This window comes from Sapajus apella, unplaced genomic scaffold, assembly GCF_009761245.1.
Source record: "Sapajus apella isolate SASKATOON/1434 unplaced genomic scaffold, GSC_monkey_1.0 scaffold1, whole genome shotgun sequence".
Taxonomy (NCBI): Eukaryota; Metazoa; Chordata; class Mammalia; order Primates; family Cebidae; genus Sapajus; species Sapajus apella.
Window position 1 is genome coordinate 66,367,584 of NW_022436941.1, and position 18,610 is coordinate 66,386,193.

At 39.1% G+C, this 18,610-nt stretch overlaps 1 protein-coding gene across 2 annotated transcripts in view; it reads right to left on the minus strand.

Moving 5' to 3' along the window:
- Positions 1-18,610, minus strand: part of ARHGEF28 (Rho guanine nucleotide exchange factor 28) — a 319,529-nt gene that overhangs the window by 300,042 nt on the left and 877 nt on the right. The gene's annotated exons all lie outside the window — the stretch shown is intronic.

Genomic DNA, 18,610 nt, shown 5'->3' on the forward strand with positions numbered 1-18,610 from the left:
TGCCAGGCCAGAGTGCCATAGCACAATCTTGGCTCATTGCAACCTCCGCCTCCCATGTTCAAGCCATTCTCCTCCCTCAGCCTCCCGAGTAGCTGGGACTACAGGTGCACACCACCACACCCAGCTAATTTTTGTATTTTTAGTAGAGACAGGGTTTCACCATGTTGGCAGGGATGGTCTGATCTCTTGATCTCATGATCTGCCCACTTTGGCCTCCCAAAGTGCTGGGATTACAGGCATGAGCCATCACGCCTGGCCAATAATTTGATGTTTTTAATGACCCTAAGCAAGTTGCTTAAATTCTCTGAACTCCAATTTCCACATCTTTAAAATGATACAATCTGACCTACCTTCCTACCTCCCAGAATTGTTGAGGATTAAATGAGATGTTAATAGGAGTCCTCTGAAAACTGTAAAAAGATATACAAATTTTATTTTCTTATACAGAAGAAACTCTGCAAGACTACTAAAATATCTTTCTTGTATAAAGGAGCAAACTAATGGATAGAAGGAAAGCAACAGCAATAATTAACCATGATTTCCTTAAAAAAAACCTTCCTAAGCAAAAACTAATCTATATCAGAGGAGCTTAATACCGATTCCAAGCTCCCACCTGCCAGAGATTCTAATTCAAGTGGTCTCAGTGCCCAGGGATTTTTAATTCAAAGACCTCTCCAGGTGGTTCTAGTGACTAGCTAAATTTGGGACCCACCGCTATACCTAAGCTGGAAAACAAGGTCCTGGATCACAGAACCTTTCAGCACACACCAGACCTCAGATGGCTGGAATCTGTGGCTGTCAGTCTGTGCATTCATGCAGCATTTATTGAGAGAACCCTGTCTGCACAAGACACTGAGCTATGTGCTGGGAGCCCGTACTCTAGTGGGTGGAGAGACAAGATAACACCTACACCAGTGATGACAGCAGGGTGCAGTAAGTGCCATGATGGAAGTGGGCTGATGGTACCCATGATGGTACCTGCAGAGCTCATGGAACAGGCAACAGGTGGCAGCTGGCTCTGCCTCCAGAAAGAAGTTAGCCAGGTTTGTACAGGGAGGAGAGAGTGAAGAGAAAATGAAATGGTAAGCAAAGGAAAAGTAAATACAAAGGCAGAAAAGCAGGCAGGGAGAAAAGGGGGGATACAAACAGGTAGATGAGAGGCTGGAAACACAGATTATAGTCAGGAAATCATCACAGCGACCCAGAGAAACAGTAAAATCTGAACCATAGGTGAATATAGGCGAAGAAAAATACCACAAAAATTAACTTGGAGACTGACAGTCTAAATGCTTATCTATAAGATAGATTCTCACTAACGGGCAGATAATACATTATGGGAGACACAAGAGCTACATACTGAGTGGTCCTAGCAGTAGCACACCTAGTGTATCTGATGCCTAAATAGGCAGATCATTTAATATTCCCCTCCTCTAGATGGCGAAAGTATGTCCAGTGAATAATCTCAAAATAAAATACATGGTAATAGTGGCCAGAAAGGAATGCAGTGATATTTTTTTCTTTTTTGAGACAGGGTCTCACCCTTTTGCCCAGGCTGGAGCACACTGGCACAATCTCAGCTCACTGCAGCCTTTACCTCCTGGGCTCAAGCGATCCTCACATTTCAGCCTCCTGAGTAGCTGGGACTACAGGAGCACACCACCACGCTGGGTTAATTTTTGCATTTTTTGTAAATATAGGGTTTTGCCTTATTGCCCAGTCTGGTCTCAAACTCCTATGTTCAAGCAATCACCCACCTTGCCCTCCCAGAGTGCTAGGATTACAGGCATGAGTCATTGCGCCCAGCTTAAATTTTTACTTTACTGGACTACATACTATATATAATCATGCCAATAATTTTTAAAAAAAGCAAATGTAAATAAAACTCTTAAATGTCTTCCAAAAATGCAATGAAGGCAACCACTAAATTGTACTAGTCATGTAACATTTTTTCTTCATTCCTTTTTAGTTTTAAAACAATTTTTAAAATTGAATTTCAGTTTAAAAGATATTCAAATTCAATAAATTATTTGAAGTATAAAATGTTCACTTATGAAACTAAAATATTAAAACTCACAGCTCTCATTGTTTCACTGCTTTGCATTTTAAACACAAAAACTCCAAGTGGTCACACAGAATGACAGGTTTAAAGTAATCTAAGCTTTGCTTTTGGTCTTTAACATCACTGTGTTGCCAGATTGCTTATTTCAAACCTACCATTTAAATGTACTGTTAAATAATACTATAGTAATCAAACTCATGTTCATGATGTGAATTTGAACTATGCCAACCAAACCTTTGTGAATTTACTCTCAGAGCAAATACGTAGCATGTGTGACCCAACTATATAACTGGGAGCTGTCACGAACATAAATTTCATGTCAAATACAATATACATTAAAGGACAAGTCATTAAAATGTGCTAGTTTGAAGTGTACATAGATATTAAAATGTAACAGTGACTGCAACAATTGTTTAGAACTTAAACCAACAGATTTTTTTCAGGGGGACAGCCACATGAACAAATACTAGAGCATGATGATAGTAAAAACCAACTAACTAAAATCAGTCTTTAAAGTGTTTTAAATTCTTTGCAGATAATACACCCCTTCCTGTCTGTACCCTGGGAGTGGGAGCAGAGGAGTGTGCCCATTGTCCTTGAGATGCCACTAGAAACTGAAAAAAACCAAGAAGACAGAATCAAGGCTGATAAAGAACAAGTGAAGTGTGGTAGAGAGTGGAACAACAACAACAAGAAAAAAATCAGAGTAATCCCTGGGACTGACCAAATGACAAGTCACCCTCAGTTCAAAATGCAATGCATTTAAAATGCAAACAGATTCCTGGAATGCATTAAGCACGCTGGGAACGGAGCACAGGTATTGAGAGGTCAGAATTCTGGGTCAAGAGTATTGTGTCTAGTCTGAAGCTTTTCCTCTAAAAAATAGCTATGGACTTGGAGAAATCATAACTGACAAAGCAAAGAGCCAGTTAACTCTAGGGGGAAAAGTTAAAAACAAAAACAAATCCTGTTTTTCTTCCTGGAAATATTTAAGATGACAAACTATGCAAATCAGATCCCCAAACACAGACAGATATCTAACATAGATGGTGACAAGTATAAGCAATTAACACATTTAGTTTCACTACAAAGACAAATCTGCAAATGCAGAGGCAGGAAAAGTTTTGGATCAGTTGAGTGGAACATAACCTTTTCTGGTCTTTTTCATAGGTGGACAAGCAGGATTCCCCCTCCAAGCCTTCTACAGAGGCCGCACGGTAAAGTGGTGAAAGCAAGGGACCCACAAACTAGGGATCAATAAACAGGCTACAAATCCTGCAGCAGGTTGCAAAACCTCTCAGCTTCTTAGTTCCTTGGAATCGTAACATTGTTACAGGAATTGAAGGTAGCAGGCATGAGGCTCCAAGCGCAGTGCCTAACAAGGAACAGTAATCAATAAATGGCCATCATCCTCTTCATTATTAATATCAAACTCCAGAACTCCAAACTCCGAATTACACAAAGTGGTCTTTCTATAGCTGATGAAAATGTCATCGGATACCCCCTATAACACAGCCCTCAAATGTTGCAGGGACTACTTAGATGGTTGACTAAACCTCGTAAGTTCTATTTACACAACTGCACAACTACGTTCAGAGGCTATGCTAATTATGAGAGACCCCTGTCTTCTGTGGTAGGAATACCATGCACCCCCAGAAGACAAGATTCAGATGGGATATTTTTTTTAAATGTGTTAAAGAGCCATATCTTTCTCAAGGAGGCAACAAAAACTCAAGACTCCAAGACAGTCAGTATACTTACGGCCTGAACATTTCTGATATAGGGAAGCAACTAACTTTTTTAAAGTGTGTTATTGTTATAATTGAACATGACTCCAAATCCAGATGAAGTAAGAAAAAAAGAAAACAAAAAAAGCTTTTCCCCTGCCATTATTTTTTCATTATGCCCACCAATCTAAAAGAAAAGTGTCTTTCAGCGGCCAGGTTTGAAGGATTAGAAGAGACTAATGCTTGAGGACCCTGAAACTGTCTTTCCTTATGGAAGAGGAGGGCAAGCATTTTCAAACCATTTAAATGCATATATTCCCACCAATATATGACAGAAGTATTTACACACATCTCTTTGGTGGTAACTTATTTTTCCTGAAAAAGGGATTTGTGGTTAAACAATGCTTTTTCTCAAGTGGCCTTATGCTCTAGCTAAACAATGAAAGAATATAAGAACAGTGTCTTTGTGACCATTAGTACAGAAACAGGGATTCCTACCAGAACATGGCCACTCATTAGTCCCTCCTTCTACACAACAGCCTCTTTGAGACTTTCTTCCCCTAATTTGAATTGGCTCCACATTTTCTTACATGTTACTAAATGCAGAAGTGCAAAATTAACAAAGAGACTTAGGAACTGGCACAGTACCAGCTGATTACACTCCCTGCTTTTCCATACATATATTTACAGCAATGGTAAATCTATGTCAGAAACAACTCTCTGTAAATGGAGCTATTGTTTTTAGTTTTATATTTAAATATCATTTAAACTTTTTAAAGTGTTTCCAAAGTTAAGTTCTATAACTTCATTTCATCAGCAAACTATCCAGTTTTATGTAAAGGGCTGGTATTATACCCTTTTCACAGATGAGGAAACTGCAAATGCAAAACACTCATCAATTAAGCTAGATTTAAACCCTCCTCAAGTTTAATTTTGAGACTCTTAAGTAAGAACAACTGTATAATAAATCTTTGGCTGGCTGACTTGTAGAGATAATAATTTCTTCTTTTTCTTTTAATTAAAAAAAATGTTATTAACATTAGTAACACAGAAGACAGTTTGGCTTTGGCTTAAACAGAATATATTATCATTTGCCGTCCACTAGCTGAAATTTCCTTTGGCACTACAAATATATCTCTGCCAAACTGGTAGTTAAATGTAAGAAGCATGAAAGATACTTAATAAGGCTGTTTAACTTTCTCAGGGGCTTTTCACATTGTACATGCAACTATTCATATATTGCTTATAGAATCACAGAAAGCGACGGATAAGGAAACTGAGGACTGGATTAGCACTTATGGGTTTATGTCAGGTACCTGTCTGATCCTTTCAAGAGGAAGGCAGAGAAGAATCAAAAGAAGAGAGTTGAGACAAAGAGCAGGAGCCCAGATCAGAAGTGTCCGCCCCAGGCCTCGCCTTTCACCCTCTTCTTTATTCCAGTGGTCACAACATGATAGTCCTAATGTCCCAGACCTGCCATTTCCAAGAATGTTTCCTGTATATGCATCTCATTTTAACCATATTCTGGTTTAGACATTCATCTGTGTTAAGAATATAATATAAAAAGCAACACTCACTATAGTATTGACATTTATAAGGCCATTGATTGATTTACCCATATATAGTATTTATTTTTATACAATTTGTTATCTCTAAATAAGAAAATGAAAAACCACAAATGTGAAAAACCATACCACTGATATGAGTAGCAGGACTGCCACTAATTGCATAAATGTCAACCCCTAAAAACACGTCTTCTTAAAACCTATTTATAGACTTCAGTGTTACATGGGATGCACTATATTTATATGCCTTTAAATGTCTAGTGATATAAGGCTCACTATCTATGCTATGTAGTTCTATGTTACAAGCAAAAAAAGACATCTGGTAGAAGAAACCACTTATTTTTCATTATTAGAAATTATCTATTATGTACTTGTACTTAAACTGCAATAATTCTATGTTCGACAAAGAGATAGAAGGGATATAAATTAAAAACTTATCCCATCACAGAATGAAAGTAGCCATTAATTCATTAGATTTAAGTCACCCACAAAAATATAAAGCAAACTATAACAAAGTAAACTGATAAAATCAATAAAATATAAAATGTATAGAAATGGTAAAATGTATATAAGTTATGGTGTGCATATATGTGTATACATACACACATGTTTTTACTAGCCAAAAATACGCTGACCCAAATAACCAAAAACAAACATGTGAATCTTCTCAACAGCTGCACAAGTTACTGAGCTAATTACAAATGCCTCTTTGTACAAATCTGTACAATTTTTCAATTTAGAAAAATATAATTTCTAATTTGTTTTATCTCAAGATAGCTCATGCTCATTATAAAAAAGATTAAATATATATATGTAATAGAAAATGAAAATCCTGTCTAATCTCTCCAGAGATTATTGCATGAACAATACTTCATCTAAGTTTGGCCTTAGACATGGTACATCTGAAAACCTACTTTGTAAAATCCTATGTGCTAGGACCATGAAGATCTGCTTACCAGAAAAAGGCATTCGGCTGGACATCAGCCTCCAAAGCAGCTGCTCATTCTTTCTTCTCTATAAGAAGCCTTAGATTTGCATAGAAACACTAGCTACAAGCACTGGCTACTCTAAAGAAGGGAAAAAAGGAAGAAGAACTGTGAAAGTATATCAGTGGGGAAATCAACCACATATTTGGAATTCTATAGGAAAAAGTTAACAACAAGAAGAAAACAGGCACCTGGCAGGAAAAAATGTGAAGGAAATTATTGAGACGTGATACACTTCCTGTCAAAACAACACATGAGGTGGTGATTCATCCGATTAGCATTTTCTAGATACTGTGCAATTTTAAATGCTCCATAAGTTCAGCGATATTCAACTGTGGCACAGAGGGATTTTGTATTTTTTTAATTTTAAGTACCAATCAGTTCAAATCACCCTGTGCCCCAAAATAAATAAAAACCGCTATGTACTCACTGTATTCACAACAGTATTCTTTAATGTCACAAAGGCCATATAATGCGCTAGAATTTACCTTCCCTCGTTTAGTTTTGGCTTAAGCTGTGGCCTTCAATGTAACTCAGAGTTGTAGGATAGTTGGCCCTGGACTAGAGGCCTCTCCTCAAACAACTGCAACATTAGAATCAATTGGCTGTTGACATATCAAGAACAAACATCAAGACCTTTATCAAACATTTCCAGAATTCTATAAAATTGTTTCAATTCTCAAATATCTACAGTTATAAAAATATATTCACACACATATAACTAGGTTTTCCCATAGAAATTTAAGATGTAAAGTCATGAGAAGCATATTGCCGCAATAAAACAAACTGGAATATAAAGGAATAGTATTTTTTTTTTTTTTTTTTTTTGAGACGGAGTTTCGCTCTTGTTACCCAGGCTGGAGAGCAATGGCACGTTCTCGGCTCACCGCAACCTCTGCCTCCTGGGTTCAGGCAATTCTCCTGCCTCAGCCTCCTGAGTAGCTGGGATTACAGGCACGTGCCACCATGCCCAGCTGATTTTTTGTAGTTTTAGTAGAGACGGGGTTTCCCCATGTTGACCAGGATGGTCTCGATCTCTTGACCTCGTGATCCACCCGCCTCGGCCTCCCAAAGTGCTGGGATTACAGGCTTGAGCCACCGCACCCGGCCAGAAATAGTATTTTCTGTTTGATAATATTTGAGTTTTCCTCCCACCAAATAGCTACTGTAAATGTTTAATTTATTGATAAGCTCAACTTTGAAAGGGTTTTTAAAAATTATTAGCAGCAAGTAATTATGTATGTTAAAAAAAATAATAGTTTTAAAGCAAGTGCAAGAGTTTGTGGTGGCATTCTGACATCTGAAAGATATTCATTCACTCCAATTACATGGATTTTCATTAAAAAGTCAATTTCTTAAATTCATTTGTTTCTATAACGTCACTGGAGCAGATGCATATTTACAATATAGATTACATTTAGAACATCATAACAGGAAAGAGGAAAAAGAAAAACTAAACAATACTTTGATCTCTATTATATCAGGCATGGCTCCCAGAAAACTGCCTTTACTCAGGCTGCTGACAGCACCCTGGCCCACCACATGTCTATATCACAATGTATTTACTGGCTTTCATGGCAGCTAATTTGTCAGCCTGGAGAGCTCCTCAAGAGCTACCTCTAAGCCTCTTATCTCTGAACCTCCAGCATACAGCATATGTCTGCCTTACAGCAATTACTAGCTAAACCCAACTCAATAAAGGCTCAAAAATCAAAGAACACTCCCAAAACTCCCTGGAGTGAAAAAGCTTTGGAAAGAATTCCTAAATGATAAGAGGGCTTAGAGCCCCTACACTCGGCAAGTAAAATCCCAAATAGAATAAATTCATTGTCCAAATCACCAATATAATAGAATATCTTTATCTTGAGGCTCTATGAGAAGTGGAAGAATGTCATGCCTTAAATTATTACCTTTTTATAAGCACAAGTGTGTTTTCTTTCATATCACTAGTCAAGAACTACATAAAATACTAGAGGCTTTAGAGATTTGCTATCTCTTTTTGAGGGGAAAAAAAAATGTGAGACTAAACAGAAAGAAAATCCCTAAGTTTCTTGAGAGAAAGAGAGGTAGGGAAAGATGGGAGCAGGGATTGGGGGAGGGAGACGGGATGAGCCATTATAAAAGTTCTTATTTTAGCTAAAAACTTACTTTTATCAAAAATGCCATACATTTCAGGGCATATTCTCCACCCAGCCTCAATGGGGTTAGGTACATTAAGTTCAATATGTTAAAATGAAATTAATATCCATTTTCATTCATCCTAAAATTCAATTAAAAATAATTACTCGATTATTACTGGCTGATTCCACCTCACTGCTCATGAAGTATTCTGACAGCAATAAACATGAGCTGCCATGATGGGGTAATCTCAAAGTATTTGCAATCATTTCTCCCCATAAAGACGCAACACTGAAGTACCATCTTCAAAGTCAACTTCCTCAACAATCTAGATATTGCCAGTCAAGGATCTGAAAGCACTCCGGGAGCCAAGCATGATGTGAGGGGGGCTTACGGCACCATCCCTACCTCCACAGAAACACAGAGCCCGAGAGATGGAAGATGCCATGGAGATGGTCTGACCCCAGCCCGTTGGGTTTCAGATGAGGCCACCAGAGCCCAGAAGGGTGACATGGCCCACCCTGTATATCAGTGGCAATGCTAAGACTTCAACCCAAATCTACTTCTGGTCCAACCTTTGGTACATTCAGACTGAGAATCTTTTTAAAACCTTCCTCTTGCACACACTCTACTATCCTACTATAATGAATGGTGTGAACCACCAACAGTCACTTCCAACTCACACTAAAAAGACTGTTTTTCAGTTCACTGAACACCAAACTTCTCTGTACTTCCACTAATTTCTTCTGCTGCTGTCCACAAAGGTGCCACACAGCTGATGAAGATAAAGCTTCCTACCATAAATGTGAAAGGGGGGGAAAAAACTTACTCTCTATTTTTAATACCAAAAGCAACCTCTGATAAACCAATATCCAAATCGCTGTTAGCATTCATGTTCAGATGCAGTTTCTTTAAACTGTTCGTGGTAAAGTTGAATTTTCTCTAGCTCAACCCTATCATTGTGAGACAAGCGTGCCAAGTGAAAAGTTAATTTGGGACTTTCTGTAGATATGAAGAAGATAACCTAGAGGGTTCATTTTTATTATAAAAACCTAAGTTATCTATAGAGGAAATATTAAGCACCTGTTTATGTAATGCTAAAACATTTTTACAAGAAGACTAAAAATCAAAGGACATGAGAACTTTGTCTCATAATAAACAAATTTCTGTCCAAGTTGGAACCTTTATAACTATATATCAAGGAGTTTTTGATACTGTTTTATTGTCAGTGAACAAGATATCAATATTTCTGGTGATCAAATGGGAGAAGAAACAATATACATGTATTTTATATTACAGTTACATATGTCCAGGAAACATAGAACTTAAGAGAAATACTTCTATTTCACACCCCCTTAAGAATCCATCATTTAAAACCCCATTAAAGCACTGACAATAGGTTTTGCACATTGTTCTTTATCTCCAAGAATAGGAACAACTAGCTAAAACCTGCCATGTTTCTAGGTGCTGTGATAACTGCTATAAAAGCAACTTCCAGAAATCCATTTCTGAAAACTTTTTTGACAAGTTGCAAAGTTGACAGCTCCATGAAAGACAACACTTAAGTTAGATGAGCTGATTCTTATACCTAAATGTGGCTTTCTGATCATAAAAAAGGAGACAGGTTATTCCACAAAGTGATAAACCTGGACTTTAATTTCCCTACCACCCTACCACATCCAAATTCCATCTCCACCAAGCTTTCTAAATAGCCAGTGAAATCACTGCCTAAAGAAATCATCACATTTCATACAAACAACCAAAGTCCTTCTATTTGGAAAAGATATTGATTCTTGGAGACATGAAGAGATTACTTTCAATGAGCTCAAGACTAAAGCCGGGCCTCCTGATTCCTAGGTATGTGCTATTTTCCATTCATACATAAATGATGAAAAGAATGCTTTTTATTTTATTTTATTTTTTTGCGATGGAGTGTCTCTCCTGTTGCCCAGGCTGGAGTACAATGATACGATCTCAGCTCACTGCAACCTCCACCCACCCAACCCTGCGCGGGTTCAAGCAATTCTCCTGCCTCAGCCTCCCTAATAGCTGGGACTACAGGCATGCACCACCACGCCCGGCTAATTTTGTATTTTTAGTAGAGACAGGGTTTCTCCACGCTGGTCTCGAACTCCCAGCCTCAGGTGATCCACACATCCTGGCCTCCCAAGTGCTGGGATTATAGGCATTAGCCACCACACCAGGCCCAAGAATGGCTTTCTTTTTACCCTTCTCCCTAGTCCTTTGCAAGAACAAACATGAGGAGGTCATGCTCTTTAGAACTTTATCAGACACTCTAAAGGCCCAAATAACCTGAAGTTTTCTAAAAATTTAAGGATACTAACATTTTTATTTCAACTGATTTTCAGAATGTCAAGAAAGGGATAGATTGGCTTGGGACTGGTGACAGAGTATAGAAGACTGATAAAGAAATGAGAATTCCTCCATGTCTACTTGTATTTTGTCTCCTTTTACAAGAGAATGATTTTTCAATTAAAGAAGAGAGAAAGGACATCTCTAAGTGGGAAAGTCCACTGAAAGAGAGCATCAAGCTGCTCTGAATCAGTTCCACGCTGCTGGACATGCCAGGATAATAAAGAATCTGATGAGATTTCCTAATCATAATCCGTCAGGAACTGTGGACAATGACAGAGGGATTCAATACAGGAGACAAGCACATGTCATTCCAACTTTCAAAACGGCAGATTCTACAAATTATAGACATTTTTATGTTGATCCTTGATTAAGATTCTAGAGCAGATATTAAAAGTGTGGTGTATGAGGACCTCGCTGAAAAAGCAGTGGCTTTTTGAAGCCAGTGTGTGCTCCCAAAGAATAAGTCACTTGGGAATAACCCCATTTTATTATGTGGTGATAATTTACTAGACTGGTAGACAAAGAGATATTATAGACATAGTATATATCTTCATTAGGAGATGGGGGATTAAGAATCAGATGCTGGTACAAATAAGTAGTAATTAGTTGAACAATTCTACTTGAAATTGATAAACATCAACCTGAACTGAAGTTTGCATAGACACATCAAATTGCTCTGCCCTAGATTTCAGCCTAAATAACACTTTCATTATTTCCTTAAACATTAGATAAATGTATGTCAAACCTGTGAATAACTTGAAACTAAAAGGGGTAGTGAATATGAAAAATGTATAAACACTCTAAAAGGATAAAAAACGGTCAAATACAGGAAAAATAAATTCCAGAGAGATAATTATTAAGATCTGTTCATAAGACTAAAAACCCAATTGCACAAGTTCATGACTGAGGAGAGATGGCTCCATAGCAATACATGAAAAAAAGAAACTAATTTAGAAATGAGTATGAACATGGAAACTCAACAGTGCTGTGAAGAAATACTTTTAGGCTAGGCACGGTGGCTCACACCTGTAACCCCAGCACTTTAGGAGGCTGAGGGGTACAGATCACCTGAGGTCAGGAGTTCAAGACTAGCCTGGCCAACATGGTGAAACTCCTTCTCTACTAAAAATATAAAAATTCATCAGGCATGGTGGCATGCACCTGTAATCCCAGCTATTCAGGAGGCTGAGGCAGGAGAGTCACTTGAACCCAGGTGGTAGAGGTTGCAGTGAGCTGAGACCACACCACTGCACTCCAGCCTGGGTGATGGAGCAAGACTCCATCTCAAAAAAAAAAAAAAAAAAAAAAAATCTTAAAGCTATTGTTTATTAAGGAGTTATTCTATCTTAGGTTCCATGCTAAACACATTATATAGACTATCTTATTTAGTCCTTATAACAATCTTATGAGAGAAATAGACAAAAACTGAGGCTAAAGGTTTAGGTGACTTGGACAAGACAAGCTAGATGCAGCAGGCCATGAGTCTCCCCAGGTCTCTCTGACCTCCAGCTGCTAATCTTAACCCTGAGGTCTCACTCATTCCCTAGAAGAAAGGGGGACATTTCTACTGTGCTCTACACCAGAGGTCCCCAATCCCTGGGGCCACAGACCAGTACAGGTCCATCGCCTGTTTGGAACCAGGTCACACAGCAGGAGGTGAGCAATAGGCAAGGGAGCGAAGCTTCATCTGTACTTACAGCCGCTCTCCATCACTCCCATTACCTCCTGAGCTCCACCTCCTGTCAGAGCAGTGGCGACATTAGATTCTCATAGGAATGTGAACACTATTGTGAACTATACATGCAAGGGATCTAGGCTGTGGGCTTCTTATGAGACTCTAATGCCTGATGATCTGTGACTGTCTCCCATCAGCTCCAGATGGAACCATCTAGTTGCAGGAAAACAAACTCAGGCCTCCCACTGATTCTACATTATGGTGAGCTGCATAATTATTTCATTCTATAAAACGTACAATAAATGTAATGCACTTGAATCATCCTGAAACCACTTCCCTCACCCAAGTCCATTGAAAAATTGTCTTCCCCATACTAATACCCGGTGCCAAAAAGGTTGGGGACTGCTGCTCTACACTGTCAGATAGCATCTGGAAGAACTACACTTTAAAAAGAAAATAGCACATTGGAATATGTTCAATATTCAGGTTTGTGAAAGGCTTCAAAATCATGTCACTTAACAAAGGCTGAAGAAACAGATTTTTATTTTCCAATCTCAATAAAGAAGACTTGAAGGTAGGACATATAATTAATTTTTTAAAATGTTAGAGCCTATCATGTGAAATTGTTCAGAATGGCCTCCACAGAGAACTATGAGAAACTTAGGATAAGGGAGAATTGTTTTTAAAAGCCTAAGCTTTTGAAATAGATGGATCATGTTTATGGTCATGAGGTCCTCATCACTGAAAGTATTCAAGGACAGACTGGTCAACCATTTGAAGATAGGCCATGCAGGGGAACTGTGCACCTTCTGGAGACTAGAGAAACAATTTTAGGTTTCTTTCAATCCAAAGACTCAGATTTTCATCAAGAATTTCATTCATTTCCCCATTGCAGAATGAGATCATTTCCTCAGAGAGGTCCGTGAGGTCTACCATTTATATCTGGGAAGGACTAGTTGTCTATTTCCCCAGCAAACTTTGCCCTCCTCCCACTGCTTCCCAGTGTTTTCCACCCAGGAAAACACCACCACTAGTCCTTGCAGTGATGCTGTAAACAAGGACTTGAGAAGACAGTTAGCAAAATGCTAAATAACCAACCAACCTATGTATTTTCTGCTTTGAGCACCCTACAAAGCAGCCTAAATCAGGGTCCGTGTCATGAATGGGCTACAGTCAGGTTGTAAAGTTGAGACTTATATACAGGAGCACACAATGAACCCAGGGGCAGGTGGTAAGTAGAAAATGAGAGGGTGATAGGAGTTCAGAAGGGAAAGCAGCACAGTTGCTACTAAGTTAGTTGAAGGCTACAGAGAGAAAGTGGTTTAAGCTGGGCTTTGAGGACTGCAATACATGTGGGCAAGGGAGGAAAAGGGGCCCATTATGAAAAAGTCAAAGAAATTAGAAACACACAACATGTTCCATAGGCAGTTACTAGTCCCAGCTAATAGAACTCAAGAGTTCACAAGGGGGAAACAGCAGGGGACAGCTGACACACCACCAACGGCATAAAAGGAGCACCATGAGAAATGGCAGGTGTTACCCTTTCCCTAGGCACTGTGTGATGTAAAAAGCCAGAAACGCCTAAAGATTAGGAAAGTAGCTATCAAACCCAGCTGTATATTAGATCACCTCTTTAGAAAATGATGCCAGGTCCACTTGAGCGATTCTGAACCCAGGTGGTTCTGGTGAACAACAGGGCTTGAAATTCTGGGTTAGAGGCTCAAAGTAAAGAACCCATAGTCAGTAGTCTCATTAATCACTAAACATGCCCTACCTTTTAGAACTCTAACATCTGCTCATACAGCAAACCAGGAGGCTGGTGAAGCAGGAAAAGGAGGAACTCTGTTGACAAAGAACCAGTGACAACGTACAGACAATAAATCAGGGTCTTAGCGGGAAAAGACAAAAAGATAAGCCCCTGAGGGACTTTGAACCATCCAGCCCAGTGAAAACCTCTTGACCTTCACCATCCTTAGAAGTCCTTCATGAGACGTCTTTGCCTGATAGAAATTATTTTTATCATAAAATTAAATAGTCAACTTGTCTTTCCTCTTCCCCGAGCTATACTACCCCTCTTCTACATGAGCAGGGTCCTTCAGATGAAGACGGCTAGGGCAGCCATATGACCCACACCACGGATCTGGTCTTGCATGTCTGAAATCTCTTTGGACTAAGTTCGGGAAGTTAACTCCAAGTAATTTCAACCTGATGACTGGTAGTCAAGGAGAGATACGGTAATAAGAGTGACAGCTCATCATCTATTCAAATGCCTACTGCAGGCGCAATGCTAATCTTGTGGACAGTACATTTCTAGCAGTGTTGACCAAGACAGAAACAAACTGACAAATGCATCACATTCAAATTCTACTTGTAGACAACCAAGTAGAATGCTAAAAAATAGGTGGCTCTTAGAGACCATCCAGTCTAATCCTTTCCATTTTACTGGATGAGGAAATTGGGGCCAGAAAGGGTTCCGGAAGGAATACTCACCCAAGGTCACATAACCAGAAAGCCAGAGGACTCCATCCCTTCCTCCAACTCCCAGCCCAGGGCAATTACTCCCAAGGTTACACTGACATCTCACTGCCTTCTGAAAGCTGAAAAACCTGCTCCCCCTTTTATTCTTTTTAGATGGTTATTTTCTACTTGCTATAACTATAACCATCACCATTTTCTGGCACTTACTCTCTGTCAGGCACTAGCGGGAGGGTTCTCTGTAAATTAAATCATGGAGTCCTCACAACAATTGAAGCAGGTTACTATTATTATCCTCATTTTACAAATAGAAAAACCTGAGGTAGAAAGAGGTCATATAGCCAGGGCAAAGCTAAGGGCTCTCTAACCCAGACAGTCTGGCTCCAAAGTCCACATTCTAAACCACTTTGTGAGAGTTTATGAAATATAATTTCTTGAATTATAAAATGATGGGAAAAAAGCAGTAAGCCTTAAACACGAAGGGCATGATCACTAGTGTTTGATAATGAATTGAAGGGCTAACACATAAATAAATGTCATTAATATATGCAATATAAATACACTTCATCTATTAAGGGAATGTCTATGTATGTATTTGAAGCAGATTAACATTTCAAGTGTATATTTTTTTAAAAGGCACAATGATCATGTGCACAGCAGCCACACAAAGCTTGCCACTTGAAATAGGCAGAATGCTATTTGCCTGTTGGTCTTGGAAGGATCTCTTCTGCACAGGCTACGATGGAAAGTGAAGGTACCACTGCTGATTTCTGCCTGTGGGCTCTCACTCATAGATACCTTTTCGTTTGCTCTTAGGGAAACATCACTTGTATGTTAACCTTCTATAGAAATGAAACCTCAAGTTATTTATAATTGAGGCAAAGATTAAACTAAAACAAGAGAAAACACATCTGAAAATTAAAATACATTTTTATATAAGTGCTCAAAACCAACATCACTGGAACAAACGCCCAATATTCAATTATATATGTTTTTGCTTTCCCTCATTAAAAATGATGTCAGATCTCATTATCTCGGTTACCCAGGAGAAGAAGTCCAGGAGCAATAATGTTACAAATAAGCAAATTACAATTGTCCCTGAGATCAAATTTCAAGGGAAAAATGGAAGTCAATTAAAAAGATCCACTATTGCATTAAAAAAAATCAGTTACATGACTTACTTTGCTAGCCAAACGTCTTTAATTTTTTTTTTTTTTTTTTTGAGACAGGGTCTTGCTCTGTCACCCAGACTGGAGTGTCACCCAGATATCTCAACTCACCGCAGCCTCGACTTCCCCAACTCAAACTATCCTCCAGCCTCAGCCTCCAAGTGGCTGGGACTATAGGTGTGCACCACCATGCCTGGCTAGTTTTTGTATTTTTTGTAGAGACAAGGTTTTACCGTATTGCCCAGGCTGCTCTTGAACTCCTGGACTCAAGCAGTCCTCCTACCTCAACATCCCAAAGAGCTGGGGTTATGAGTGTGAGCCACATGCCACTCTTGCCAGCCAAATGTCTTAATGTGGAGTGTGCAAAAGTCTACTCTGAAAATGCAACAGACCCTAAAAACTCTAAAGCCAGAAAAGTGTCACCTTTGACATGGAATCCAAAGCTCAGAGAATCAAAGCAAAGAGCAGTGCTTGGCATATAGTAAGCCTTCAACAAATATTAGTTGAATACGTGTAAATGAAGAACATGTTCATAGAAAGAAAGGCCCATAATAGAGATTGTCAAAATGCAAAACAGTAGAGTGACACTGCTTTGGGCTTTTGAGAACTTCCAATACCATGATAATGACCAAAGAACTAAGGGTCCCAGAGATGGGACAAAATGACAGAGTGCCATCCAATCAGAGCAAAATGCTCTGTGATACAGGACCTGATCTACACTTCTTAAGCATGAAAAATATCTCAAAGCCCAGGTTTACCTAAGAGATCTGGACTCAAGCCTGAGAGGGTGGCATATTTATAGCACAACTTTAGCATGGCAGAATTCCCTGAATTTGGTGCACTTCAAATGTAACACTGCTTTTACATCCTCAGTGGGAGTTGCCCAGGCTGGCCCACCTCTTCATAACAAATCTTATTTAAGGTTATGGGCAGGGGCTGGCGGGAACCTACAGCAACTCTGCTTCACTAAAAGCAACATAAATACAATGCAATTACACAAAGCCTACACAAACCAGATCTGTCATATCTGATTAGTAAATAAAAGCATAATAAAATTATAGTCAGCCTAGGTAATTTAGGCTCTGTTCAGCACCATCCTAGCTGTGCCCAAGTGGTGAAGCTTTTCCAACATTCATATCATGAATCTTTTCTTCTTGGAATTCAGCCCTTGGTCATAAACTGGCAAGACTTGTTGGAGCTTGGGTACCAATATAGTGGTGTACAGAATGTTTAACGTAAAAGTAATAGTATATGCTGCAATTTGTTTTAATACCTACTTAGAACACATATTCTTTTCTCATGGGGCATACTAAAGGAGGTAATATATCAGAGCTCACCTGAAATTCCTGCCCAATTTAAGTCTTAGCCACAAGCATAGTTTCTTATAAGAACACAATAAGAAAATATTCCAAACTCTTCTGCAGTACTCACATGATTTTTTTTTTAAAGGTGTGAAACCCAAGCGAGGCTTCTGAGACATTTCCTAGAACCTTAGTTATTAACCACTGTTTTCTTCTTTAAGTGTTTATAAACTGCTTAAAGGACAGATGGGTACTTCAGAGGAAAGTCTAATGACACACCTGTTATATAACCTGTTCTTGGCCAGATTGTGTGGTTTTGGTAAGGAAAAAAAAAACAGTCCAAAGCAGGACAAACACTGATTCTCTGTTCTCCATTCTCCCATTAGCCAAGACATTTATCTGAGTCACACACTCAATAGCTAGCTGTGCCTCAGTTTCCCTATTAGATATAAGATTTGATGCTAGCTAAATTCCTACTTGATCAAAGTTAATCAGCACAATAATCACATATAAAGTCCACATCAGAACATTACATTGAAAGATTATGTTGTATTAAAAATCCCAAAGGCTTTTGCAGTATTCTCTTTTCCTCCAAATACTCCAAAGGGGTTACTTTGGCTATTAATCAAGATTAGGCAAATACGCATGCGCTTTCAGAACGTGTAACTAAAAACCCAGGACAGATCTAGAGATACCTTCCCAGGTTTCCCAGAAGTTATCACTCTGCTTGGATTGTCATGTGCAAAGTAGATACCACAGAACCTAACAAGGGCAGGTCTTTGATTTGTTTTTGCAGTGAAAACAGGATTTCACTGACCCTGACAGCTTCAGGGCCTAGGAACACAAGCTTCAGAATGCCAGGGACCCCATGGAACCCCAAATGATCAGTTCTTTATAAACGGAAATTAAAGCTCTTACTTTCTTTGGTATTTGGCCCAACTGGTGTGGTCCATGGTGAACCTCTATAACTCCTAGTGTGCAGAGAATTGTGGAGACCCAGGCAGGGGTCAAGGCAGGAGAAGCTGCTGCGCAAACACCGATGTTGCCGCTGTTCCTCGGCCCACCCAGCCAGCCAATGCGGGAAGGCTGTGGGCCTCTAGAGACGGATTCTTTCTTAGAAATCTTACTGTTCTCTGCGAAACCAAAGCTGAGTTTCCAG